Source organism: Crotalus tigris, unplaced genomic scaffold (assembly GCF_016545835.1).
Source record: "Crotalus tigris isolate CLP2741 ecotype Arizona unplaced genomic scaffold, ASM1654583v1 scf7180000017634.973608, whole genome shotgun sequence".
Classification (NCBI taxonomy): domain Eukaryota; kingdom Metazoa; phylum Chordata; class Lepidosauria; order Squamata; family Viperidae; genus Crotalus; species Crotalus tigris.
Window position 1 is genome coordinate 846664 of NW_024096528.1, and position 27643 is coordinate 874306.

The following is a 27643-nucleotide window of genomic DNA, read 5'->3' on the forward strand; positions in this document are numbered from 1 at the left end:
GGAAGCCCACTATATTATTTTATTTTAGCAGAAGCAAGTAGCAGAGCAGCCTGACTGTATCAGTTCATTCTGGCAGCCAATTTGTTGGACCAAACTTTTGCAGTTCGCGTAATCATCTACTCGTGTGCAAGGATTTGCTGAAAAATTTAAAAAGAGAAAAATGTAAATAAAAGTGAGACATCACCAAAAGTACAGCTTGCTAGGGACTCTTTTACAATTTTATGCATTGTTTTAGAGCTCAACATCAAAGTTATTTTTTTTCTTAAGGGGTGGATTCAAAGCTGAAGATTTTTAAAAATGAAAATAGTACTTAGAGTAATTATTTTAGAGTATATATTAGAATGATTATATGCAGCTGCTGAATTATTACTTTCATCAATAGTCCTGAACAAAATCCAACAAAAAGCTGGTATGGATTTTAAGTTCTTCCTAAGCTGAAATGGATTGATATCGTCCTTGTCTTCCCTGATTCAATTATCTGGGCTCATCAACCACTAGTGTGGGAGCATATAGAAGCACCATTGAGGCAACTCTGGATGTCTGGTTATCCCACGATAGCATGCTTCATGTATGTGGTGATCCAGATGTCTTGCCTAGGCCTATCTTACTGGATAGTTGGCTATCTTCCATTAAACCTGTTATTCTACCTAGAGATGATTAGCTCCTCATATGAAATCTGTTCTTTGCTGACATGACATGACCTTTAAAAATGTTGGTTTAATAATTTACTTTAAAAAAAACTTACTGCATAATCCATTGTCACAAGCGGAAGGACAATCCCCACAAGGTGGCCCGGATTTATATGGAGTAGCAGTTTTACCTATGATGTTTCCTCTGGAATGAAAAAGATGAACAGAAAGGTGCCATACATTATTACTGTTCCATTTGTGATTGATGAAACACCCATGCCATTTCAATAGATAATTGACTTTGGTTGTGTTGTCTTGGTTTCTCTGGTTTGAGTTTCCAGTTTGGAGAGAGCAGACAGCACTACCATCAGAGGGGAAGACCTGACTTCTGAAGTCTTCTCCAAAAGGGAGTAAACCCTGTCAAGTTTTGTGAGAGAGCAAAAAAGGATTTTTCTGGCTTGTTAGAGAAAGAATTGAGGGAAACTCTGACTTCCTCCTAATGTCTTCCTCCTTCCCCTCTTTCATTTCTCCTCCGAAACATTCTCCTTCTCCCATCTCTCTATCTTTCTCAATTCTCTCTAACCAATACAGAAAAGATTTCCCCCTTTCCTGCCAATCATATGCCATGATAGCTTGAGGATGCAAGTCTGCCTTCTATGCCTATCATCCATGCTGTCTCTCTGCAGGTTATTTCCCATGTATTGCCCATAGTTGGAGAGGGACCATGTGACAAACATGTGACTGCAGATTGAAGATTTCCAGTTCCATTCCTGGAATTGCCACTCAAGTTAAAAAGAATAAGATGAATGAAAAAGTAAGCAAAATGAATACAAAACAATGAAAAATTAAGGAAATTAAAATAAGTAAAATCTAATATTGTATATTTTATATGTCCATGTAGTAAATAATTTGTCCCTTTACTCATATCAAAAATAGTAATTTGGTGTTCTGGGGGCTGCATTCAATACTTGGGTTACATCCAGGTCTAGAAGGAGAAAGAAAATATCTATTCATCCACAGCTTTCTATTTTTTTTTTTTATTTTCTGGATGGATGGATGAATTGAAAGAGTTTCTTGGCTACTCCATTCCAGAATGACTCTGTTCAGCTTCACGAATTAAAGAAACAGTATTATATTAAAAACAGATATCCAAGCAATATCATAACATCCTACCACATCATGACCAACACAGAAGGGAAATTGTCTGCAGAATTATATAGGTAGTCTTCATTCAGTGATTGACTTAGATAGCAAACTTTTGATGGCAACAAAAAATTAACGTTGCGGTCAATCCTTGATTTTACAACTTTGCAGGTCTGTAAAAGTAAAGGAAAGTAAGATCGACACTGTAACACAGTCAAGATTCCCCTTTGGGACCACTTGGCTTAATGACTGAGTTGCTAGTCCAAATTGTGGTAATTAAATGAGGACTACCTGTATAGCCTTTTATTTAAAAATTCCAAAGTCAGTTTTGATTTAAATCTATTCATAATCCAGCACAGAAACAATACAATTAAATAATTGGAAGATATATTCCTGAAATATAACTGTGTATGTCAGCCAATCTTATGAAAATTTAAGTATTTTTGATTCTATTGCTTGCTAAAAGCATCTGCAGGAAGGAACAGTGATGTTAGAGCACAACCTTGTGGCTTAACATGTTGTGTTTAATCAGGGCACAAGAAAAAAAGGATGGGATTTGCATTGTACTGTTATACAGTACAGATACTTCTTTTTTTACAGCAATTATACAACGGTAATCTAATATTTACATTTCCCCCTTATTCTTCTTTAGAATATTTGTCCTTATAGCCCTGTTATTTCTTATTTACATTTTTCTACCTTCATGTTCTACTTCTTACTAAGAATAATTCATATTAATATTATTATACATTATTATACACATATTTTCACTTTTGACCTTTCCATATTTATTCTCCTCTATTAATTCTAGTCTCCAACCAGACGTACAACTTGTTCCATATTATATAATACTCTGCGTCTTCCTTTTCTTTTATCTCTTTTGTTAATTTGTCCATCTCAGCACAGTCCAGGATTTTCCTTATCACTTCTTCCTCTGATGGTATATTCTCATTTTTCCAGCACTGTGCATATGCTATTCTTGCCGCTGTTATTATATGTAAAATTAAGTACCATATTTCTTTACTATATTTTCTATTTAAAATATCCAACAAAAAAATCTCTGGTTTCCAGTCTATGGGTTGGTCTATTATTTCTTGGATCCATTTTCTTATTGTAGACCAGTATTTTTTAGCAGTTCAAACTTTTTTTATTAGATAACATTTCAGCCCACAGCAACTAGAGAAGACTATTGAAGAAAACCTGTGCCATTTTGGATTCTATCCTAGAGCATCACTGGCTTTGGGACAGGATGAGGCCATTTTCATTCTTAGCAAAAAGGATTCTTCTTGTAGAAGCACAAGTGGAACATAGTAAATTACTTTTGAGGATAGCATTAGGAAATTATATTCTTTCAAAGTGGCAAGGTCAGTAAATGATCTGGGAGATTTTTCATTGCTTCAATTTCATATTCTACCATCAGCCAACTTCAAAGGCAGATTTAGAAAAACTACCTACATAGAAAGGATTTGTCCATATGCTTCAGGCCCATTGCTTAGAACTCTTAGAAATTCTTTGTTGGAACCCCTATTTCAGGTAATCCTTGGTGTCTTGATATGTTTCATCTTCAATATCTTATACTGAACAAATGCCCTCTCCAAAAACTCACATACAATGGCTAAACTTGAATTATTAGCATGCAAAAAATATTGCAGTTAGCTGACGTATAAGTCTATCTAGGGCAGTGGTTCTCAACTTGTGGGTTGGGACCCCATTTGGGGTCAAACGACCATTTCACGGGGATCGCCAAACAACGCAGTCCACCATGTTTTCCCCTTTTCCTTAGCTGTGCTACTCCCTTTTATTCTATTGGCTTTTGAAAGCCAATAGAATAGACTCTCTTGAATAGAGTCTAATTCTATTGGCTTTCAAAAGCCAATAGGAATTGTCCAGGCTGTCTCTGCCCTGCTGAGCCTGCCAAAAGTCCCATTCTGCAAACGGTGCTGCACCAGTTGAGTAGTTTTCGACTTACGACTGGTTGAGAAATCCTCGACTTACGACCGGTCGGGGGTCGCGGCATTAAAAAGGTTGAGAACCACTGATCTAGGGTAGCGATATTTTACTGCTACATTCGCATTTATTTTGTTCTTTTTATCATACCCTGCTTTATATTTTGTTTGAGTGTAAGATAGTAAACAACATTTGATTTAAGCCCATTGTTTTCTTTTCCAGGGCAATCAGAATCATTCTAATTAGACTTGCTGTAAATGTGACAAATAAGGAAATCATAGTTGATACATACGCTGGGCAGTACTGACAAACATAGAAGTAGCTGTATTCCGATGAAGGACAATAGGCAGCAGCACAACCAACACGGTAACTTTTGTACCAAACTACCTGTAGATACAAAAATATGCACACAGGTTAACATGCTAGTAGCTTAATATTGATAATAAACATTCAGATTGTATAGGGGCATGTAAAGAAAATTGCATAAGGGATGTAAGAAAATGTACTATATATAATTGTCTGCTCCTAGCCAGTGAAGTGGGATACCACAATAACAATGAGTGTACAATGAACATTTCCAATCTTTTTTTTCCTCTGAGTTAAAAAGTGTGTTCATTTCTATAGTTTCAGAAGCAAATAAATATTAGAACAAATGAGGCTTCATCCTCTGTGCTTTAAATGTATGTATTTAAAATGTAAAATATGAAAATGCTCCATCCTGAACTTTATAGACCATCTCTTTCTAAAGTGCCCCATCACATCCAAAGCAAGCCAAGTAACTTGCTATTACCAGCAAGTTAGTTCTTCCTTCCTAGCTGCATGAAAGCCAAGATCTGAGGCACTAAATGCGAATAACAAATAACACATTTAGTATGTTTGCAATCCTATATCAGAATTCAAAAAACAAAAAAGTACAACACTTTAACCTAGTCTAGTTTTCCCTTTCCTTAACATGCATTGGGACTATGGCTCTTAGCCCAGATGCTCATGTTTATGGAATTAGTTAGTGATTGTAAGGACACAGTTGCTTGGTTTTCATGGCCACAGCACCACACATATTTTGCTATTATCTTTTTGTGGGGTGTTTTCTCAATTTTCCAGTCTACCTTCAAGTCATGGCTTTCCTGTGCAGCAGCCAGGCCTGGCTTAGCTCAGTGATTCAGGATCAGCCAAGGACTTGAACTTGATTCAAGGGAGTCTACTTTTTTAATCTTATTCATTTTTGTGGGTTTATACCTGTGAACATAGAAATGAGAAAGATATGAAAAAGTACTACCTGAGTGAAATGGCCGGTTACAGCATATGGTGGGTCTGCTCCAATGCCATACTTGAAATTTTTGTTTTCACCATGCCAACCGTGAATAATTTCAGTCCATTTTATAGGAACAGATGACATATATATATATATTCACCACATTTTATTCCTTCTAAAAATGGGGAGGGTTGAAAAAAAGCAACAGCAAAAAAAACCACAGGTGAATACATGTTTTGAAAGAAGTGAAGGACAGCAAAACTCACGGGGGGGGGGAAAGGAAAATTAAGAAAATTATTACCTTCTCAATTCTTCTACCCCCCAATTAGAAAAGAAAAAAGAAAAGAAAAAATAGGGGTGACATGATAGTAGTATTCCAGTATTTGAGAGGCTGCCACAAAGAAGGGGAGTAAAATTATTCTCCAAAGCACCGGAGGACAAAACAAGAAACAATGGTTGGAAACTGATCAAAGAGAGAAGCAACCTGGAATTAAGGAGAAACTTCCTAACAGTGAGGACAATTAATCAGTGGATCACCTTGCCTTCAGAAATCGTGGGCACTCCATCACTGGAGATTTTTAAGAAGAGACTGGATAGTCCTTTTCTGAGATGGCGTAGGTTCTCCTGCTTGAGCAGGGGGTTGGACTAGAAGACCTCCAAGGTCCCTTCCAACTCAATATTCTATTCTATTCTATTCTATTCTATTCTATTCTATTCTATTCTATTCTATTCTATTCTATTCTATTCTATTCATTATCTACATGGGAGTGGCAACTATAGAGTGATTCATAGGTATTACTCTTGCTGCTAATATTGACGAATAAGATTGATTGTAAGTGGTATTTAATGTGAAATATACTATTAATCCTCTAACCAGCTATAGCTATACTATGCTTTTAGATTGACTTACCAAGAACTCTTGAATCGCGTGGACTGTGACTCTCAATACATCTGTATGCCCAACGTTCTGCATTAGCAGCAGCTTCAGGATACCATTCCTGAACAGAATAGAAATCAACAGCAACAATCAATCAATGAAAGAGGCATAATTTAAAATTGCAGAAAATATTTGCTCCTTTTTTACTACCTTTTGGCTTCCTTCAACTCTGGTAGTTAAGAACTCAGAAGTTACAGCAATATTCACTAAAACATCCTTTGAATAGTTGGAGTGGGAGTGTATGGCTTCCTCCCCACCCTTTTTGACACCAAGTGCAAGCAACCTATGTTGCACCCTGATGAATGCCATTAATGTTTCCTTCTGACCAGCAGTGTTAAAATTCTGATTAAGATGGAGTTCTCTAATGAGTGTATGTTGAATGCTCCTGCATGCAGAAGCCCAAAAAAATATGGTATTTTCCAATCCAAGAAAAAGTAAGGTTAAGAGATGATAATTATGGTTGGAACCTTTCAACCATTATTATTGTAGCTTGCTTATTTATATTTATATTTCAAATATATATAGCTGTCTATCTCACAAAACTCTAGTGGTGTGCATAAATCATTACATTTGGGCTTTTTATTCTGTTTTCTGGTGATATTGCCATGTAAATCAAAGATCTACCTGGGCCATTTGCTTTGGCAATATGCATTGTTATTTTAATGGATAAAATACTTTGTAAAACTGGTTTTACTTTTGAAAAAAGCTAATCAAGTTTTTTCATAAAATAAAAAAAATCACATTGTACAAAACAGTACAGAAAACTGGTATTATCCTTTTTAAGAACAGACTGGACAGCCATTTTGTCTGGAATGGTATATAGGATCTCCTGCTATGTGCAGGCGGTTGGACCAGAGACCACCAAGATCCCTTCCAACCCTATTATTTTATGTTTGATGGCAATTGAAACCACAGTGCTTGGATGTAACTGGCAGTATTTTAACTGATTTTCATGTAAAAGAAGGAAAATCCAGATGTCGTAGGTATTGTACTATGCTTGTTGTGTCCGACCCATCGTCACCCCATGGACAACGTTCCTCCAGGCCTTCCTGTCCTCTACCATCTTCTGGAGTCCATTTAAGTTCACACCTACTGCTTCAGTGACTCCATCCAGCCACCTTATTCTCTGTTGTCTCCTTCTTCTATTGCCTTCAATCTTTCCCAGCATTAGGCCCTTCTCCAGTGAGTCCTATGCTATGTAGTTACAATTATGTATGTATGTATGTATGTATGTATGTATGTATGTATGTATGTATGTATGTATGCAGTGTAGGTAAAATTACTAGAGCACGTGCTATTGATTTCCATGGGATTTATATCAAACTAAAGGACCTTGAGACTGCAATTTATGTGAAATGTTCAACTCTGCAAGTCTAGCCTTTGCTGTGATTATGGCAATTAAAGATACAATAGCCAATATTGGAAAAGATATAAAAAATACAGCTATGGGGAGATACTTGATATTGCCGAAGACCCTCTTAATTTCCTCTCAATTTCCTACTTTGATTATATGTTTTCATGATCTTTTTTTTCATTGTATATTTCTCTGAGTGATATTATAACTGACAGATTCAAATATAAATACAGGTGCACCTAAATGCATATGGGCCAAAAAGAGAATCACTCAGTCAATAAATAGTAGGTATGTTCTCTTATCCTATTTGGTAAATCACATAATTTTTATACTAGAAAGAAAATTAAACTTCCAAACTCTCTGACAAATACAATTACATTTAGTTTACCATTTTTAGCATGTTGCTAGCAGTTGGATTCACAGATCTCCTTAAAGAATTGTGCAAGTCAACAATCTCGTTTTGTATTTCTGGTTTCCTGGGTGACTCAGAATCAAAATCAACCTTAAGATAGCAAGCAAAATAAAATAAAAACAATTAAAATTGTATGACTTTAAACAGAACAGGCAACTAGTGGTCTCAGGACTCAGTGAATGACTTTGCCTTATCTCCTTCTGTCACCATTCTACTCCATGCAACTTTCTTCTGATCCCCAGCTATCAAACAGTGGCCCTATTTGTCTTTGTATTTGAAAAGAGACTAGCCATAAGATAGGAAAAGGGGATCACAGAACCAAGTTAAAATAAATTAATCATTTCCCCCTAATCTATTCTTCAAGGGAATACTGCAATGGTATTTACGGATTTATATCAAGAACTTATATGGATGTCTATATAATGATCCTAAGTGGCTCACAACAGGAATAAAAAGAGAGCCATCATACCCACCAAATGTCAGACCAAGCAGCCTCATTGAACCCCCATCCTAGCCCTACACTTGGGGAGGGGGACAAAACCAGGTCTTCACTGCCCCCCCCGAAGGCTTAAAAGGGTAGGGATCCCTAAAATCTCAGTTGTGGGGGAGCTATTCCAGCAGATTGGGACTTGAGTTCTATTATAGACCACAGGAATTAAAATTATTCTTTTCATTAAATCTGTCAGCATGATTGTGTTTTGCTTTGTGTGTTCAGCCCTGTAATATATTTATGAATTAAAATGAACAGTTAGACTGACCAAGCTTCACCGACCAGACCAAGAAACCATAGTAATGAATCTAATTCCATTTGATTACAAGGTTGATGTCAAAGCTGCTAACATTGGATGTTCTTGCTCTGACAAAATATGCAGAGCTGTGTGGTATTTTTAGAGTTAACTCAAAAGACGCTGGGAGGGGAGAAGGAAGAAAGTATGAGTTGCAAATGGAAGAGAACCTTTGCCCTTCAAACTAATTGGAGAACGTGAATCATGAAAGCAAAATAAGGGAGGGAAAATGTTAGCGAAAATAACTGCTGGGGGTGTGTGTGGAGATTTCAGATCTTAGCATCCTCTCTTCATGCCATGCCGACATTTTGTCACATGAATAAAAAAGACGTTTTAGAATAAACAATGCCTGGAAGTTCTTTGAAGTGTTTCATTAGTCGGAAGCATGACAGTTACAGTGTTACAGCAAGAGTCTTGAAAGTCTGAATGCATTTTCCAGCCTTCTTCTTATTGAGAGCTAAGAGTGGTCTTGTCTGAGAAGCTTTCTCAAATTATATTTACGCGCTAGATTCAGATTTAACTGACTGTTGTCTCAGCTACATCTCTTCCTCTTGTTCCTCAAGGTTATTTCTACCGCTCAGGACACATATGGAGCAATCCAACATATATTAGGCAGTTTAATGAATGATTAATTGTAAGAGGAGAAAGTTATGTACTGTATATATATTAAATCTGCTATATGTGATACAAAATTATTAAACTTACACTTCCAGAAGACTGTTGCAGCACTGCAGCAAGAATTGGCAAGATAATGAAGGCAATCATTTCTAAAAACAAAAGAACATTGAGACGTATCAATGTTTTATCTCCTTAATGGGATTTGTCTCAACTTTCTGTAAGTAGTTCAGATATCTCCTAGACACAAAACTTACTCTATGTGTGTTCTCTTTTATTCCCTTGTACTCCAATAGGCATCCTACATATTCATGGTTCATTCCATGGATATGTAAATCATCTATAAACCCACACTAATTCCTTAAGTTTTCCCTTATTTAACAAGACTGGCTGAATCCCACCACTAAGTCTAACAACAGGGTGATTTTACCTTTCATGTTTGTTTCGAAATGATATTGAATTTGTGGATGTTTAAACTCTGCATTATAAGGTGGGGTTTTTTTATGTAACTATTTTTGTTTTAAGTAAAAAACTACTACAAATTATCCAGAAGATTCACAGCACTGAGGAAGACTTTGTTTAAAATGTCTGGTTTAAGAGTGCCATCAGGGATATTAGACTGCTTTATGAAGGTTACCTTTTTATAATATTTTGATAGATGATTTTTATATCAAATTACAAACACACAAACAGACATATAGATACATATACACAATACATTGACCAATCAATGAGGCATTTTGCTGTTCTACAGAATTTATTTATTTGTTTGCTTATTTAATTATTTATTACATTTATAAAGCTGCCCGTCTTTCGATCAACTCTGGGTGTCTCCCAATCAAATATTAAAAGTAATATAAAATCATATCAAACTATGAACCATAACCAATTAAAACATGAAAAACACCAAATCCTGGCATATATTTTGCATGAATGGCATCAGATCAGTTCTAGATTAGTTTTAATATAAGCATTTAAGAAATCCTTGTGGTATAGTTGTAGTGCAAAGAATTTTGGTGATGTTATTTTCAGGCCTTCAGTATTTTCTTTAATCAACCTTTTTTGATACTACGTAGGCTTGTGATTTTTCCTGTGACCCTTTGAACTTACAGTTTTCATCCCTAGCCTTTACTCCTGTTGATGTTTCCCTTAGGCATTCATAGGACATTCATGCAAAGTATATGAAATTAAATGTCAAGTAAGAATTTGCTGATACTAAAAGATGCCATGATTTTAAGATATTTCCGGCAAAAATAAAAAATATTGAATGGGAAGCCCACTATATTATTATTATTTGATTGTCTACTAGGACTCGGAGGTCCCTCTCACAGTTACTACTATTGAGCAAGGTACCCCCTATACTATACATGTACATTTGGTTTTTCTTGCCTAAATGTAGAACCTTACTTTTTTCACCATTGAATTTCATTTTGTTAAATAGCACCCACTGTTCAAGTCTGTCCAGATCCTCCTGTATCCTAAGCCTGTCTTCTGGAGTGTTGGCTCTTCCTGCCAGCTTGGTGTCATCTGCAAATTTGATGATTTCCCCATCTATCCCCTTGTCCAAATCGTTGATGAAGATGTTGAAGAGCACTGGGCCCAGAACAGAGTCCTGGGGCACCCCACTACACCTTTCTCCCATGTAGATGCGGTTCCATTGAGGACCACATGCTGAGTACGGCTGGTCTTTATGCAGCCGTGCTGGTTTCTTTTGAGAGCTGTTATTTTTCCTCTTTGTTGGTATTGTGCAGGACTGGGCTTTTATTATCTCACTTTTCAAAATTTCCCAAGTTTCTTGAGTTGTTTTCCCCTTGAGGATTCTCATCCATGGAATCCTTCCCAAGCCCTCTCTAAGTTTATTGAAATTAGCTCTCTTAAAGTCCAAGACTTTAGTTTGACTGTGTTCTATTGCTTGTGCTTCCATAATGTTGAATTCCAATATTGCATGATCACTTCCTCCCAAGGTTCCTGTGGCTTGAACACCTTCTATCATTTCATCTCTGTTAGTGAGAATTAGATCCAAAATGGCTAATCCCCTAGTTCCCTTCTCTACTTTTTGGGAGACAAAATTGTTTGCTAGGTTTGCAAGGAATCTATTTGATCTTCCACTTGGTGCAGAGTTTGTCTCCCAGTTGATTTCAGGGTAGTTAAAGTCCCCCATTACTATTGTGATGTGCTTCCTACATACCTTAGTTAGCTGACTAGCAAAAAGTTCATCTATTTCCTCTGTTTGGTTGGGTGGCCTGTAGTATACACCTATGGTAATGTCATCCCCCCCCCAAATGCATTCAAGACAGTTTTCATCATTGTTCTGCTCTATTTCTGTAGAGATGTAGTTATTTCTTACATATAGAGCAACTACGCCTCCTCTTTTATTTGGTCTGTTTCTTTTAAATAATTTAAATCCCTCTAGCTGTGTGTTCCATTTGTGGGTTTCATCCCACCATGTTTCCGTAATGGCAACAATATCATATCTGCCCTCATTAACCTGAATTTCTAGTTCACCCTGTTTGCTGTTCATACTCTGTGCATTGGTGTATAGACATTTGAGTCCTTTATGACTGACCCTATGTTTACTTTCTATGTAACCTGTGTAGTGCCTGAGTTCCCCTATTGTCTTACCACCTATTTGGTTAGTGCACTTTGTGTGATACTCGCTATTAGAAGCTTGATTTTGCTTGACAGCAAAGTGGATATTCTTGTCCGCACACACATCTATGTTACATGCACTGATAGCCCTATAGTTTTTAGATTGCTGGGGACAGGGATGTTCTGTATCAATTAACTCACTGTCTCCGCTGTTTAGTTTAAATATTCCTCCAGAAAATCTGTGAATTTATAGCCGAGTAACTCAGTCCCTTTCTTTGATGGATGCAAACCATCTCTTTTGTACATTTTTTCATTGGACCAGCTACAGATATCATGACTAATATATCCAAACCCTTCCCCTTTATACCACTCCTTTAGCCACATATTGAATTGTGCTATACACTGGCCTTTTCCATTTTGCTCCTTATATACTGGTAAAACTTCTGAAAAAGTAAGCTTACAGCCTGTTCTGCTAAGTTCCTGCCCCAAGCTCTGGAAATCGTTCTGCACAGAGAGTACATCTTTTTGGGATAGATCGTTAGTACCAAGATGTACAATAGCCTCCATATCACAGTCCTTGCTGGCATTCTTGATTATTTTAGTAATACGCTTCTTTTCCCTACTGGCAGTAGCACAATGACATATGAGCAAAATTTGGGGTCCATTGTGGTTGGGACTACTTATAATGTTATCACCCCTGCAGTTACATTTCAAGATAATGTAAAAATATTGAAAGTATATAAACTGTAGCTTTGTGATCATTCAAACTCTATACTCATATGCTAATAGTGTAGTATGGAGAATGATAACCTTGATTTACCAAAAAAAAAAATAAACCTACTGCAAAAGACAAACTAGAAACAAAAATTAAAGTAAGCAAGAAAATGGTAACATAACACCTATCCGACCTTGACAAATATAAATCACCAGGACCCGACAGATTACATCCTAGAGTTCTGAAGGAGCTGGCAAATGTTATCTCAGAACCATTGCACCATATCTTTCAAAAATCCTGGAGCACCCGGGAAGTACTTGAGGATTGGAAAAGGGCTGATGTGGTTCCCATCTCCAAGAAAGGGAAAAAAAAACCCAGACGTAGGAAACTACAGACCAATTAGTCTAACCTCAATATCTGGGAAGATCCTGGAAAAGATAATCAAAAATCAGATCTGTGAACAACTAGAAGCAAACAAAATTATAACCAATAGCCAGCATGGGTTTGTTAAAAATAGATCATGCTGGACTTCCAGTTTGCCATCGCAGTGCTGTGGACACTAGAAAACGAGCTTCATCTTTCACATCTGAAAGTCACCCTGTAGGGGTGACGAGCAAGGAGGGGACCCTTCTGTTTGATCCGGGGAAGCCCTCCAAACCAGCAGGAGAAAGACCAGCCATAGCAATATGGCTTATCACTAAGCTGCTGACAGTCAGAATCACCCACCAAGCATTTTTAAAGCAACACAGATGAAACTAGGTGAGATCTGATCCTCTCTTGAAGACTTTAAGTATTTTTTCCTGTAAAAGTTGCCCAAAGTATTTTCCCCCTGTGAGGAGAGAGGGAAGGGAATTTCTACCCCTCACTTTAAGACAAGCGGCAGCTAACTACCTAGGGGAAACAGAGCAACTATAAGAACAATTTTAATCTAATTGGATGTGTATGCTTTTGAAACTTGGGGACTAAAGGTTTTCTGGAGATGTTTGTTTTTATCTTAAAAAGAAAATAAGACTTGAAAAACTATCATAAAAAGCTTTAAAAGGTGTCGGTGATAGCTTGTGGCGAAGTATGGCATTACAATTTGTTATTGCCTAAAAATACTTGGCTTGAAGCCCAGACTCCAGAAAAAACTTCTCTGACCTTGACAGTTACCACCTGTGCAAAACTCATCTGCAAAGAAGGAACCTCTGGGTGGCGTATCTGGCCTGTTTGAACTTTGAATGTAAACTTTTACTGACTTTCAGAGCTATACTTGGGGAATTGCTTTCCTATTTCTTTCCATGAGAAGCATTTGTTGTTATATGAGATGATGGAATACCTTGGACTACAAAAACTTACTTGACAAACAATTTCAACTATAAAGACCACCTATAACACGTGAAATAGGTCTCCCATATCTAGCTATAAAAACGATTTTTATTGTTTGATTCTAAAGTCTTCAACTTAACGTACTATCAAGAGAATATGGATGAAGATCAGGAAAAAAACCCTTTCCATGTTGAAATCAATACATAAAACCATTCTTTCAGCTTGTGACAAAATAAGATTCAACATAAAGGAACAAGATGCCAGCTTAAATATACAAACCCAAATCTTGACTACAACCAAAGAACTAACAATGCAGAAAATAACAAGAAAAGTGGAACAACTAAACACTAAGACAGAGGACCCAATTGACCAACAGATCCAGCCAACAGAAAAATCAGAAAAAGGAGTGACAATACTGAAAATAGAAAAGACTTTTTAGAAACATCAGAAGAAATTTTCCTGTACCTGCATCAATCCTACCCTTTCCCTACCCATATAAAATCTAATAAAATATATTTTTAGAAAAAGAAAAAGAAAACCAAGCTTCTTTTTAAAGACGGCCGCCTTTGGTGGAGTCTTGAGCGATGACTTCTGCTCCTTTGAAGTTGAAAGTATGGCCATGTTCAGCTATATGGGTCCAGACTTGGGAGTGTTGTTCTTGTCTTTTTATTGCTAGAATATGTTCATATATTCTAGTTTTAAGCCTTTTAGATTTCTCTCCAATGCAGTTACATTGGCATGTGTTGCAGTTAATTTTGTATATGATGGAAGACAAATCACTTGTTGGTGATGGCTCTTTACGTCTGATGAAACTTGGTGGGTAACCATTTTGTTTGCATATGCGGAGGAAATATGCTTTCTCTTTAGACTTTGCTGTTTCTATGCTGCAGTGGGTCTTGACTCTTTTGAATAGTGTTCTTATGCAGCTGGTTTTATGTGATATGGGATGATTGCTTTGGTAGTGAAGAATTCTATCTGTGTGAGTGGTTTTATGATAGACGGTGGTTGACAGATTGCTATCCGGAAGGCGATGGACCAATACATCCAGGAAGGGTAAGGTGTTGTTATTCTCTTCTTCTGCTGTAAATTGAATGTCTGGATAGATGGAATTAAGTTTTTGCAAAAATTTGATAGTGTCACATCGCTTGTTGATTGCAAAGGTGTCATCAACATATCTAACCCAAAAACTGAGTTGATAATCAGTCATCACCACATGTTCTAGTTCTTGTAATACCGCTTCAGCAATAATGCTTGAGATGGGTGAACCCATGGGTGTGCCTTTTACTTGCTCATATATTGTGTTTTCGAAAGTAAAATAGATTTGAAGGCAGAAATCTAGTAATTGTATGTAATCCTCTGTGTTAGGAGAATTGGGGTGTTGTAGTTCTTTTTTTTGTAGAAGGTTTCTAAAAATAGAGATGGCTAGATTTTGGGGAATGGAGGTGAATAGGGATACTACATCAAATGAGGTCATAATCTCATTGTTCTTCACCTTTATTGGATGCAATTTCATTAAAAAATCTTCAGAGGATTTTACTGTGGTTGAAGAGTTACTGACTAGATGTTTAAATTTTAGGCTTCACCACTTTGCCAGGCCATTAAGACCCATTGTATCTTTTAGAGGCACACCCACCTATGGCCTGGCAAAGTGGCAAATCAAGATCACATTAAGTATTAGTATCACTTTAAAAAAAACCTAGTAAGACCACACCTGGAATACTGCAACCAATTTTGGTCACCATACTGCAAAAAATATGTTGAGATCAACTAAGATGATCAAAGACTAAGATACAAAGATTAAAACATACGAAGAACAGCTGCAGAACTTGGGTTTGGCTAATCTAAAGAAAAGAAGAAATAGGGGTGTCATGATAGCAGTATTCCAGTATTTGAGGGGCTGCCACAAAGAAGAGGGGGGTCAAATTATTCTCCAAAGCACCAGAAGGCAGGACAAGAAACAATGGTGGGAAATGATCAAAGAGAGAAGCAATTTGGAATTAAGAAGAAACTTCCTAACAGTGAGAACAATTAATCGGTGGAACAGTGTGACTTCAGAAATCCTGGGCGCTCCATCACTGGAGATTTTTAAGAAGAGACTGGACAGTCACTTGTCTTAAATGGTATAGGTTCTCCTGCTTGAGCAGGGGTTGGACTGGAAGACCTCCAAGGTCCCTTCCAGGTCTATTCTAATTCAACCTTATACAATAGATGCTCTTCAGAAGGTCTTGGGTTTAGATATCCTAATTCCCAAACGGAATAGCTAGGTAATCTTAGCCAACCATACCATCTAAACTTTAGTGGTAGCATGACAAGCAATAATATGGATCCCCTTTTCATTACCGCCCTCAATGTATTGTTTTCCATAACAACAGATTTGAAGTTCCATGTCCTGCCAGGTTCAGCTGTTGTAGTTGGCTCTGTTTTACCCCTTGACAAATACCAGGGATACCTCTCTGGGCTTCCCACAAACCTGGGGCTCATAAATCAGCTTTATCTGCTAAGGACATCTATCAGGATTGATTCAAGGAAGTCTGAAGATGTTTCTGTCAAATTTTAGGCTAGGGATCATTGATCCTCAAACACCCTATATTAGTCTGACTATCTCAAACACATTTAGCCACAGAATGGTCACAGTAACCATCTGTCCTAATATGGACCCCAAACACTTGTAACTTTGGATACTGCTGTCAAATCTATACATAGGATATTCATAGTATCTTTTGGTCTCAGTACCATACCAGGGATGCTGCCACATCTTCCATCCTTTTCACCATGGCCATGCTACAACATCCAGGCTACACCGCTCTTTGGGTCTTTGAGTAAGCTTAAGGCTTACAGATCAGAGCAGGTTTACTTAAAGCTTAAGAAATGACATACATGTCATATAAAATCGAACATCTAATATTTTGTAAATATTTGCAAAGTTTACCATGCTCATTTAAGGGAATGTCATCTTCTTTCCAAATTACATCCTTTTTTTTTTTTGCTTCTTCTGACAACCTGAGAAAATCTAGAATCAGTTTTTCCTTGTAAAATAAAAGCAAGGACTGGGAGTGAGAAAGACAAGAAAAAGATGGCGGGGGGGGGTATGTGCTTTTGCCAAATTATATCAAAATAAAGGAACATTCAGTGTTTCTCACAGGGCTCCTTTTATTACAACCCAGAAAGAATTTCCCCATTCTGAGAGGGGGCATCACCTGCTGGAGATGTACATAACTATTTCGTGGTTATCTCTAAAGGACAGTTGTGGGATTTCTCTTACGAATGTTCTACACCAGGGGTAGTCAACCCTGGCTCTTTTATGACTCGTGAACTTCAATTCCCAGAATTCCTGAGCCAGCTTAGCTGCCTCATGAATTCTGGGAGTTGAAGTCCACGAGTCATAAAAGAGCGAAGGTTGACTACCCCTGTTCTACACTAAACTGAATAGGCATAAAGAATCAGATGTTTATCAAATGACTAGGAGCATCCAGAGGAAAGTGTCCTTTCATTCCCATTCTACTATTGCTCCTCCAGGCTTTTTATTTTTAGAGCCACATTTCGCTGGCAACTTACTTGAATTTTGGGTAGTAATAAAAAGATCTGAACCAAAAGAAAATTAGCCTTTTCCAACTATGCAGCAATGCGAGAATTTGAAAGCTACCATTGTTTGCTGGGACTGAAGTAATATTTATGAAATTTGTTCTGTACCACGTTTTTACAAATGTAATGTTATTGAAATATTTTTAAAAGAGTAAACATTAATGCAAGCTAAAAATAAGAGTATAAAGGAAAAAAGAAAAGGGAAAGGGAAGCAATGAAAGAGAATGCTAAAATACAAAAAGAAAAAAGACAGAAGAAAAATAAAAAATAACGAAAAAAGGTAAGTGGCTTCCAATCTGCTTTGTAGCACTTATAAATACAATTATAGATTTTCCTATTTCTCAAAAATTATGTTGTGACTCTCTTCTTTGTGTAATCTATCCCACCTACTTGTCAAAACTATAGTGCGTAAGTATGTTTTTCTGCTTTACACAAAAAGTCCATAAGGTTTCCAGTCAGCAATAAATTTGGCCATCTCATTCACCAACCACTCCTCTGTATTATCAATTCTTTCAAGTATTCAATTATTGGTTGAAGAAAGGATCAATACTGTCCCAGTCATAGTTTGTAATATTTTGCCCTATCTTCAGACTTGTTATAATTTTATTTAATAACCTAGCTAGTATTGCAATGGAAAATTATATTGGGACCAAGTCCAATTCTCCCTAAAAAAATAACTCTCCCTACTTAAAGATCAGGAAGTGAAAACAGTGGGAAAAGCTATGCAGTAAGTCATGACTTTAATGTTCAAAAGATTGAACATTATATACATCAAACTTCACAGAAGTATATCAAGGTCTTACATACAAATTAAATACTCTGCCAGTGTTGTGATATATTTAGCTACAACATTAAACTTACAACATGTTGGGGTAAATTAGGTTGTCTTCATATAAGAGTTTCTAAATAAGTCTCTTATTTACTTACTTACTTACTTGTTTATTTATTTATTTATTGCTGATCTTGATAGTAAAAGCTGTAAAATGGTAAAACATAAATATGTCTAAAAAGAATAAAATAGAATAGAATCACAACAAAAAATAAAATTACAGTTGAAAGATGGGAGCAGGATGTGTGTGTGTGTTTGTGTGTGTGTGTGTGTGTGTGTGTGTGACTTTCTCTTAATCTATCAACTATCTCCAGTGTGATACCCCTTCCTTACTTCCCTTTTGTAGACCTCAATGGATGAGCTTTTAAGGATTTCTCAAATTTGTGTGGTCCGTTTGTGTATGTGCAAATGAGGCCGCTAGTGCCGCACCAGTGCGCATGGACCCGTTTGTGTCCACATAAACACATACATCAATTTGGAAGCTGATCTCCTTTCCTTTGGGCTGCGAGCCTGGAACGATTGGAGACCTCTGTTCTAGACAGTCTGCATTAGAGACTAGTTGGAGATCCCTCAGTTCCTTTTACTATTACTGATCATAGGAAGCAGTTTTGAAGCAGTTTTGGTGGGTCTGCTTTCATTTCTCAAATGCTACTGGAAGCACTGCTTAAACCCATTGAAAGGTATCCTGAAAAGTACAAGTATAAGTATCTCCTGTACATCTTTTGATAACATCTATGGTAGCACAGTGGTTAGAATGCAGTATTGCAGACTAATTCTGCCAACTACCAGCGGTTTGATCCTGACCGGCTGAAGGTTGACTAACCTTCCATCCTTCCAAGATTGGTGAAATGAGGACCCAGAGTGTTGGGGGCAACGTGCTGACTCTGCAAGCAGCTTAGAGAGGGCTGTAAAGCACTATAAAGTGGTATATAAGTCTGAGTGCTATTGCAATTGTTATAATTTAAAAGAGAGAAAGGCAAGCGTCGAGTTTCCTAGTCAGTATATGTAAAAGAGGTCACATTACTTTATAAAAAACAAATCCAGCAATATTTAATAAAGATTGTGTATATACATAGCTATATTTATTTCAGTCATTTACCAGTCTAAAATCACATCAAGGTGTAAAAATATAAAAGTCTTTTGGATTAAGATATGGTGGAATATTCAAAGTATTTTTAGAAAGAGGGTAAAATTTACCCCACAATTGTTTTTGTTAGGTATTATTACTGACTGTGACGCTAAGGAAGTTATATTGATGTTAAATTTGATTACGGCCGCTAGGCTGTTAGTAGGGCAATACTGGAAGAAGGAATCTTTGCCTACCTTGCAAGAGTGGTTTTTTAAAGTTTCTTATTTGGCGGAAATGGCAAAGATTTCGGCTTTCTTAAAGGAGCAATCGCAAGAGAAATTCTTTGCGGTATGGGAAAAATGGATAAATTTTATACAATATAAATTGGATATAAAAATATCATTTAGCTTTTTAATAACTTGTATAAAAATTTTAATATTTTATAGATTGTACTTTTTTATATCTCTTTTCTTCTTTCTCTTTTCTTTTTTTTATTATCTCTTTTTTAAGTACTTTTTCTTTTTAATACTTATGCTTTTTTCTTACATATATTTTATTGTTAATTACTTTAGAAGTTGTTTTTGTAAGGTATTTAGATATATTTATGATTTATACTTTTTCAATTTTTTTAAGATTCTTAAAAATTTTAATTAAGCCTATAATCAGCTCTGGGAAGGTCGGGGGGGGGATGGAGAGGGAGGATTGGGGTGGGTGGGTTAGGGTTGTTTTTTTGTTTTTTTGTTTTTTGTAAAAATATTTAAAAATTTTCAATAAAAAAAATAAAAAAAAGTATTACAATCATTTCAATAAAAACTATTACAATCATTTCAATAGAAACTATGAGATAGCAAAGATCTTAATCACTCTGGTATTCCTTTAGTGTGGTAAGGAGCGGTATAGAACCTATTAGAGTGCATGATGGAAAGCAATTTTTTTATTTCTTGTGCTTGAACATATCTATACTTTGATACTTCAACCTAGTAAATACATATTTATCTTTGTGTGCTTCTGTTTGGGTTTGTTTGATGAGTGCATGCACTCACACATACAGATACATAAATATGTAGATAGATAAAGATCAGTGTGCAGGAAGGAAAGTGATTGGCTGCTCCTTTCCTGATCCAGGAAAGGTTATAACCGGTGCATAACACAAAGCTGTGCAAAGGCTTTCCTAGCCACCAGGTCTTTGAGCTGGAATTGCAAGACCAGGAGAAACCCCAAGTTGCAGAGCAGGTCTGTCTGAGGTAGTGCAACCTGTCCAGAACTAAGAATGTTAAAATCCTGTATCTTGAAGCTCTATGTACCCAAAGTCATTTGGTCTTGCCAATGTTCAGTCAAAGTCTGTTACCCCCATCCAGACCCCTGCAGCCTCCAAAAACTGTGAGAGGGCAGCAACTGCATCACTTGGATCACTGGTGTGTGTGTGTGTGTGTGTGTGTGTGTTGTGTGTGTGTATAAAGTTGAGGATTATCGTACTGATGATACCTCAGTCTATGGTGGTGAATGATCTCACCCAGTGGCTTCATGATAAAAAGGAGTAGGGACAGCACCGAGTCCTGTGGCATGCCAAAAAGGAATGGCCATAGGCTGGACCTCTCACTCCCTATCAAAACTGATTGGGATTAGCCTTGGAAAAAGGAGCCAAACCAGTGCAAGACTGTGTTGCCCAACCCAAACCCTAGAGCAGGTCCAAAAGGATATAATGGTTGATGGTACTGAAGGCTGCTGAGAGGTCAAGGAGAACAAGGATGCTTGCACTACTTCCATTCCACCCTCTATAGCGATCATCAACAAGGGTGACCAATGCTGTTTCTGTCCCATTACCAGGCCTGAATCCTGACTGGAAGAGGTGTAGATAATCTATTTCATCCAATATCTTCTGAAGATGCCAAGCAACCGCCTTTTCTATCATCTTCCCTAAAAAGGGAAGATAAATAACTGGATGAAAATTGTCCAGGCAGGTGGGATCAAGTGATGTTTTTAAAGGAGGGGGTAAACCAGGGCCTCCTTAAAAGGCCCTAGGAACATCACTTCTACAATAAAGGATTTACCGCTGCTTGAACTCACCTGATAGTCACCATTCTGGAAGCATTCATAACCAAGAGGGACAAGGATTTAATTGACAGGAGGTTGCAGTGATAGCCTTGAGGACCCTACCCACTTTATCAGATCCAAAGGATCAACTTGTTTCCAGACTTTTCCCCAGGCATCTCACATGGACCTGCATCACACATGATTCCAACTGGAAATGAATCCAAGCAACTTTGTTTGTTAGGTGTTGAACAAATTCCTCTGCATGGTGCTGAAGATGATCACCCAAACCTGCCTGTTCCAGGAGGGACCTGGTCGTCTGGAACTGGACCTCCAGGTGTAGATGCAACAAGAAATAATGCTGTTTCACTGCTCTTATTGCCATTGATAAGCCTTAATAGCAGCTCTAATATATTCAGTGTGAATCATCCTTTGTTTTCCTACAGTGTCCATAACATATTTCAGAACCCACATCTCTTCTGTGAAACATGGGAGAGTTAGGAGTGATGGATTAAGAGAGGGGTGATCTTTTTCCAGAACTTGGCCATCCTTTGATTCCAGGATTACATCAAGGCTTCAGCAGGGTCGTGTGGCAAAGCCCCTGGGATATCCCCCATTTTCCTCTGGAACCCATTTGAGTTCATCAGTTGCTGGGGTGGACCGCTTAAATGGATCTGGCTTCCCTATGAAGGGATGGTGGTGGTATAGGAGAATCTCAAGGATACCAGGGCATGATCTGATCATGACAGAGGGGATAAGGTTAGATTCCCTTACCAAATCATGTTACCATTGCTCTGACAAAAAGATCATATCTGGTATGTGACCACTGTCCTAAGTTGGATCCAAGATGATCTGGGATAGGCCCATGGCTGCCATGGTGGCTATGAACTTCTGGGCTGCTTCCAAAGCCAAACCAAGAGATGGTAGATTGAAGTCCCCCAGAACCATAACTCTGGGGAACTCCACTGAGATGGTCTCCAGGAGCTCAAGCAGAGAGGTTGCTGTGCAGCCAGGTGCATTAGCAACAATTCAAACTGATCTCATGAGACTTGAGAAGCAAGGCCCCTGAAGGCCAAGAGAGATTCTGAATGACCACTTTCATCCCACCTCTCCTACCCTGGGGTCCCAGCTGGTGCCAAATCCTAAACCCACCTAGCCACATCTCTGAAAGGGAAACACCTGCCTTGTTTTGACAAATAAGATGTTCTTTAATAATTATGATCATCAGCAAAAAAATGCAACAAGTGTTTCTTATTTCAAAATGAATGTCAGGCTGGCTGGGCTAATACATTGCCAAATCAGACAAGCACTTTAATGATGTAATAGTTAATTTTAATTATAATAGTACAATCTTTCTTTTTAAAAAATTAGCAATGATCTTGTTTTAGCTTTTTTTTGTGCCTGGGTGAATGTTGCATCAATCTGATGGCAAGATGAGGCATTTGTAAGCTTGCATAAAGTGGGACATACATGGAAAACTGTTTCAAGCTAAACTATATTGATCAGACATAAGTAATGGTTACCAAGGGATGGATAAATACCTCATATCCACCTGCGACATTAGATAAAATCTATTCCTTCCCCTTAATAATCAGGCCTGCCTTTGGAAAGCTTCTCACGGTCAGATTTCCATTTAATGCTTCCAGCTTTTAACAGAAATGAAAAAAAACAACAGTTCATTCTGTACAAAATATGGGCATCTAATCATCTGTGCTCATAAATATTTCAGTTGCTGTCAAGCAAAATCAAGCTTCTAACAGTGAGTGCCACACAAAATGTACTAACCAAACAGGTGGTAAGAAAATAGGGGAACTCAGGCACCACACAGGTTATGTAGGAAGTAAACACATGGTCAGTCATGAAGGACTCAAATGTCTATATACCAATGCACAGAGTATGAACAGCAAACAGGGTGAACTAGAAATTCAGGTTAATGAGGGCAGATATGATATTGTTGCCATTACAGAAACATGGTGGGATGAAACCCACAAATGGAACACACAGCTAGAGGGATTTAAATTATTTAAAAGAAACAGACCAAATAAAAGAGGAGGCGGAGTTGCTCTCTGTAGAAGAAATAACTACATCTCTACAGAAATAGAGCACAACAGTGATGAAAACTGTCCTGAATGCATTTGGATCAATATAAAAGGGGAAAAAATGACATTGCCATAGGTGTATACTATAGGCCACCTAACCAAACAGAGGAAATAGATGAACTTTTTGTTAGTCAACTAACTAATGTATGTAGGAAGCACATCACAATAGTAATGGGGGACCTTAACTACCCTGACATCAACTGGAAGACAAACTCTGCATCAAGTGGAAGATCAAACAGATTCCTGTCAAACCTAGCAGACAACTTTGTCTCCCAAAAAGTAGAGAAGGGAACTAGGGGATTAGCCATTTTGGATCTAATTCTCACTAAGAGAGACAAAATGATAGAAGATGTTGAAGCCTTAGGAACCTTGGGAGAAAGTGATCATGCAATATTGGAATTCAACATTATGGAAGCACAAGCAATAGGACACAGTCAGACTAGAGTCTTGGACTTTAAGAGAGCTAATTTCAATAAACATAGAGAGGGCTTGGGAAGGATTCCATGGGTGAGAATCCTCAAGGGGAAAACAACTCAAGAAGCTTGAGAAAGTTTGAAAAGCGAGATAATAAAAGCCCAGTCCAGCACAATACCAACAAAGAAAAAAAATAATAGCTCTCAAAAGAAACTAGCATGGCTGCATAAAGAATTCTCTGATAAATTGAAAGATAAAAAGGACAAGTATAGAATGTGGAAAGAGGGGCACATAACGAAGGCAGAATATCAGCAAATAGCCCGAGCCTGCAAAGATGAAGCGAGGAAAGCTAAGGCTCAAAATGAACTAAGGTTTGTGACCAAAGTAAAAAATAACAAAAAAAGCTTCTTTCAACATGTAAAAAACAAAAAAGTGAAGGAAATGATTGGTCCATTCGTGGGGGAAAGTAGCAAGAAGGTGACAAGCAACAGGGAGAAAGCAGAACTATTTAACTCATTTTTTGCATCTGTCTTTACAAAAAGGGAAAAAACAGATCAACCTATCAAAATAGTGCCATAAAAAACAGAATAGAAACACAAGTTAAAAATGAAACATATAAGGAATTGTTGCTGGAATTGGATATGTCTAGTTTAATGAAGAGAAGGACGAAGGGGGACATGATAGCAATGTTCCAATATCTCAGGGGCTGCCACAAAGAAGAGGGAGTTATAAAGAAGGCAGGACAAGAAGCAACGGATGGAAATGGAGAGAAGCAACCTAGAACTAAGGAGAAACTTCCTAACAGTTAGAACAATTAACCAGTGGAACAACCTGCTTCCAGAAGCAGTGAATGCTCCAACACTGGAAGTTTTTAAGAAGAGACTGGACAGCCATTTGTCCAAAATAGTATAAGGTTTCCTGCCTGAACAGGGGATTGGACTAGATGACTTCCAAGGTCCTTTCCAACTTTATTATTATTATTATTATTATTATTATTATTATTATTATTATTATTATTATTATTTAATCTTCCAAATTATTTTCTCTTTTATTTTTAATCTTATCTTTATATGATGCATAAGGAATAATTTGACTTTGAATAAATGTTTTATATCTTTCCCATTCAAAAAGTTGGGCACTTGATGTTTCTGAATTCAAATCAGAGTATTGTAAGGTCTCTACTGGCATTTGTTGTACAAATTCTTTATCATTCAATAGGGAAATGTTGATATAGTAATTTCTTGATACCTTAACCAGTTTCTGAAAGACAAATTTAAAGGTAACTGCACTATGATTGCATACATAACAAACATCAATATTGCATTCTTGAATTTGGTGATTTAAAGTCAATGATATTTAAAAAAATCAAGCCTAAAAAATACCAGTGCATTCTTGAATAAAATGTATATTCATTTTTAGTTGAATATTTTAAACACCAAAGTCTATTTAATTCAATTCTTCCATATAAGTTTTAATTGTTTCCCTCAGTAATGATTGTTTTATTTCATGCTGGGGATCAAGCCCAGGGTCCAACTCTTCTATTATCACTTTATCATTCCTTGAATGCCTATGCAAATTTATCAGCACCACCTTACAATGATACTATGAAATGCATGTCAATTTTTTGAAGGCACCTGCTTCTCTTTCTGGTTTGATGATTACTCATGCAGGCCACCATAAAAGGGATTGCTGACCAGCAAAGTAGTTTATGAAAGTAAGGGTTGCTGTATTTATTTATGTTTTAATATATGTATATATTTATCTTTTATTATTGTAATCTGCCAGAGTTAACCTGGTGGTAAGATGGGCAGCTAATAAATTTGATAAACAAGCGAATAAACAAATAAATAAGGCAGGTATATCACTCAATTCATTCTTGCCAGTCCTAAAGATTAAAAAGGAAGACTACCAATCTCAAGAAGAGACATTCTTATATGAGGAAGTTTAATCCAACACTAATAAAAACAGAAGAAAAACTATAAAGTGTTATCATGCAAAAATATAGAATAACATTAAAAATATATTCAGAATAAGAATATAGCTTATTTTTCTGAGATAAGCTTTTAGTTTAAAAAGACTGTCTGAGATTAAAAGAGCAAGAACAGTTTCAACAGCAATTTAATCCTTTTTCTCCTGGGATTATAAAGGCTGTAGAATATCCAAACAAAACCAAAGGTAAAAGTAAACAAGGTTGACTCAGGCTTCCATCGTTCCAATGTCAGTAAAATGAGGGCCCAGATTGTTGGGGGCAATATGCTGAGAGAAGGCTGAAAAGCACTGTGAAGCAGTATAGAAGTCTAAGTGCTAAATGCTACTGCTATGGTTGAACAGTCAAGGAAAGAAGGATGTGTTGCATTGAACGAGAAAATACTATCATGTGAGGCCATGGTTAATTTATGACTGCTGGGTTAATTAGCTAAAGCATTAAGAAGTTTGTCATGTGAATACAACCACAGTGAGCTTTGGTAATCCTGTGCGGATTAACCACTCAAAGCGGGTATTTTATTTCCTTCTAATTCACTCTTTTTTCTCTCAACATCTGCTCATAAAAATACAGACTTCTCTTTGAATTCCCTTTCGTAACTGAGCAAAATAAAGTAGTGATTTCTAGGTTGTCACAACTTTATGTCCAGCATTACAGGACAGGGTAAAGTGTTTAAGCACTATAGACTTTTTAAATATAATATCTCAGCTAGCTTTTCAGGTTTTATTTACTGATTTATTCAATTTATATAGCCACCCATCCTACACTTGTGATCAGAGTGACATACACAAGTAAAAGCCAAACAATCCACAGAATTAAAACATGTAAAATAAAGTTAAAATGGTTAAAATAACTATAATAACAAAAAGATGGGGAGAGTACATTCTCAACTTATATGCATGCAACCATTCAAAGGGCTCCATAGTTCCATGAGATCTCCAGACCTGAGGGCAGAATCAAGTTTGAAGGGCCTCCTGGGAGGGCAAGAGAGTTGAGGCCAATTTCACCTCAGGGGAATGATGTTCTAGACTAGAGGGAGGTGACATACCGGTAGCAGAAAGGCTCTCTCCTGGATCCGTCAAATGAAGCTTTTTGGTCAATGGAATCCACAAATGTTCCTCCAGCCTCCTTAGATTAATTTTAAGTGGGCTTTTAGGAATGGTTTGGGCTAAGACTGTATGGTAGTCTGGTGCTCACCAATTAGGTAATGATTCAACCAAGTAATATATTAAGTTCAAGGAGGGCATCACTGCTATATGGTATATGGGATTTTGCCAAAAATTCAACCGTAGCTCTAGCACTGTTACTTAACTATTTACTTACCTAAGCAGACACTCCATGCCATTTTGTTTTACTGTATTTGTGGTTTTTATGTTATAACCTATAAAGGAGATATGTTTCAAGCATTTCTCTCATTTTCAGAAATAAATGTAATTATTTCAGACATAAGCATAGAAACGTAAGCAGAGTTGGCCAGCGTTTCTTCTCCATGATCAATGGCGGGTGTATAGCATTAGTTGCCAGCCAGGGCTAAGTCCCTGATCTTGTTCTATTGCGTTGCTGTTTAAAGAAAAAAAAATCGATAGATTCTTGCTAAACTACCACATAAATATAGGAATACCAAGGTATGTTCTAGTAATTTCCCCATCACTAAAATCAGAATGAAGAGTTTGTAATTCCTTGGAACATAGAATATTAGAACATAGAATATTAGAATTGGAAGGGACCTGGGAGTTCTTCTAGTCAAGTGTTTCTCAACCTTGACAATTTTAAGGCTTGTGGACTGTGGCATTCTGGGAGTTTAAGTCCACATGCCTTAAAATTGTCAAGGTTGAGAAACACTGTTCTAGTCCAATGCCCTGCTTGAGTAGGGGACCCTATACCATTTCAGACAAATGGTTGCCCGATCCCGTTTTGAAAGTCTTCAGTGATGGCCCGAGCACTCACAA

The 27643-nt window shown here is 37.1% G+C and overlaps 1 pseudogene; it reads right to left on the reverse strand.

The window, feature by feature from the left end:
• LOC120304353 lies at positions 1-26891 on the reverse strand (annotated as a pseudogene).
• Between the last annotated feature and the right edge of the window lie 752 nt (positions 26892-27643).